The sequence below is a fragment of the Atta cephalotes genome (genome assembly GCF_000143395.1).
Source record: "Atta cephalotes unplaced genomic scaffold scaffold00043, whole genome shotgun sequence".
NCBI lineage: Eukaryota > Metazoa > Arthropoda > Insecta > Hymenoptera > Formicidae > Atta > Atta cephalotes.
In genome coordinates, this window is record NW_012130107.1 from 577,721 (window position 1) to 580,742 (window position 3,022).

Below are 3,022 nucleotides of genomic sequence, written 5' to 3' on the forward strand. Positions count from 1 at the left end.
CCCAATTCGGTTTATGATTACATTTTAAGATTGAAAATGATTTCAATGCGCAATTTGCAAAATAAGATATGTATATAAATTCATATCAAAAATATTATTTAAACACTAAAGATCTAGTTTAAGGCCTTAGTTTGTCAATTGTGTTATCTGAAAAACGTTGAAAAGTTTAGAAAGAAATTACATGTAAAGAAATTTAAATGCTGATTCACACAATTAATCTGAACGTTCATAGAATACATTATTAGCTACACAAAATGTGAAATGCAACGTTACTTATTAATGTATCGGAACAGGAAGCTTCTACAGCCGCATACTAATCATTTACGCTATATATGAGCTACTTGACAGCTCTATTAGCATGATTATTCTTTATTATGTTACTTCTGCGTCGCAGGTTGTTTTAGCATCCGCATATCGATTTTCATATCGCGATCGATAAAATGATGAATGACGTAATCTAAAAAGCGATTTTAAAATTTATAGAGCTACATTTGCAAATATATTAAATCAAAATATTATCTATGTTTTCCTTTCGCTGATTAAACGCCAAAATTTATAGTTTCTACGTAATAATGTAGGTTCACAATTTCCACGGAATACCATCGCTTGTTCACTGAGTAATTTGAAACGTACGTTGAAACAACAAATAGTTTCATATTCGCTCGAAAGTTAGATGCGCAGCAGAGTAGGAGCTTTCGTAGAGAAGCAAGCGGTTTATAGAAAGTTCCAGGAATGCTGGAACTACGAATTACTTGCGGGAAGTCTTGACAACTGACCTACCGGTCAATTGTCCACGCAGTATACAATTGAAAGGCAAACCCTTTTCTCCAAGTTTCTCTAATCTATCCAAACGGCCCCGTTTTAGTCAGGCACGGGCTAGTCCCATTCATAAACTCGTAGTAGTCACAATGGTGTTTCCTGCTACATCTATCCGAGCAAGGCATGGGTTATCTAGGGAAATCCCCGATTGAAATACTGGTAGATTTCATTGAGCCTTACCCATCGAGCAATTTCGCAGCGGCATTGACTGCGATCTAAGGCGACACTTGGCAAGTTGAATTGGCAGGAAGCCCGACGCCGCTTAACTCTTCTTTCAATGAGATTATCGTCGGTTACTCGGGGCCTCTTGCCACCGAGCCCGACTTCATTCGCATTGTCGACGACGACTACGACACGACGATTCATGAACGACAGTGGCAAAATGCGAGACTACTCGGGAACTGATTCCGAGAAGAGCTTCTAAGTGTCTGAAGTGGGTGATCGATAGCATTTGCTGCAACAAGGAAACATTCAAAGCTATCGTTCTTCGCCTCTTATTGTTAGATTGCAATAACAATATGACTTTGTCGTGAATTATTATTTTCGATCGCAATCAGCATATTACACCCCGCCTGTTATATTTTGAAGGAGCTAATTAACGAATATCAATATCATATGGAATAATATGGAATAATCAATTGCGCTCCATAATTATATATTATTAAATCTCTTCAGTTTTTTTCGAAGCGATCTTGTTACACTTTACGGGACAATTTTCGCGATCCCCTGCCACGCGCTTTCCATTATTTATCGTTAACGAGTTTTAACAGTTCTAACGATGAACTGTCTGTGTATGCCAAAGGTTGCACGTGAGAGGGTTCTAATGAATACCGAGTCGAACCGGTAACCACTTACCACGAGTTCCCTCGCGTTTAGCATGTTTAGCATCGGTCAACTGACCGCATAATCATCGCTGTATGAGCTGGAATAACGCCAGTCTAAGTGAATTAGTGGTGCATGCCCGGTACTTTTATTTTTCTCTCGCTTAGCTTTTCGTTAAGCGCAGGCGCTCTAATGGTTCGCCATTTACGAACGCAAGAGAACAATGCCCCCGATGTATCGATTTTCGCCAGTTCCGACATTCTCCTCAGTGCATCCTCTCAACGAGTTAACCCGCGGTTCAACATTTAAAATTCAAATCATATCGTTGAACGAGTATTTATCGAATTTCATCTACAACATTATTGTCAATATCGCACGTGCGTGAAATTGCCTTTTTTTGCACAACTGGAATAGGATGATACCTCGATGATATTCTAAAGCTTGTCATTAATCAACGCCAATAATTCGCGAAGAAGAAAGATCTATTGCGACATCTCGTGCATAATCTCGCTTCAAATCGCACAACTAGTCAAATTTGAATATAATCTCTCGTCGCTTTGACAACTACGTCGTATTCCTAATAACGTATTATCATAGGTACCGTCCGACGCACGGTTTCCTTATCATGACGAATGGTGCTCGGATGTCAGGACGACTGTCGCGATTAATCGATTTAACGCTATTTCCGAGAAGCAATATGGTCACGGTGGATATGTTAACGAGCGAGCGGTGCGTCGTTCGATAGCATCGGACACGGTTTTGCGAGCGTTCATGAATTATAATTGGGCCGTAATTAATGATATCGTCGTTATTGACAGGTGAGAACCGACATCGCCGCGTGTTACGCGAGTTATTCGCCTCGACCGCGCCCCTTGATCTCGTTTTGAGCTACATTTATTTTTAGGCTTAATTGCACCAACAGCAACGATGATGTTACGGCATAATCACCATCATGGTATCACCTGATCGAGAGATATCGCGCCAGAAATTACAAATGTTTATGATCGCGCCTCTGAGATCGAATCATTTTTGCGGAGTAATTTCGTGAGGTACCGGTGCACGCAAAATAAATAATTTGGAAAGAACTTTATGATATCGCTTGTGGCGTAATGTCTCATTATATCGAGACGCTGCAAGAATTGAGATTGGTTTTTACACGACCACCTAAAGCTTGCGCAATGTGAAACACATTCGATCTGATTTTTGTCGATTTGTTCCCTCGAATAATTGGTACACGTGGTTTCTTTATGTATGTGATTATACAATAAATATAACGAGAGGTTTAATTTGAGTTTTTTTAAAATATTTATTGACAATTTATTTACGCATTCTTGAACGAGGGTCAAAATGTGGATATATACAGACGTTTGCATGGAAAAGA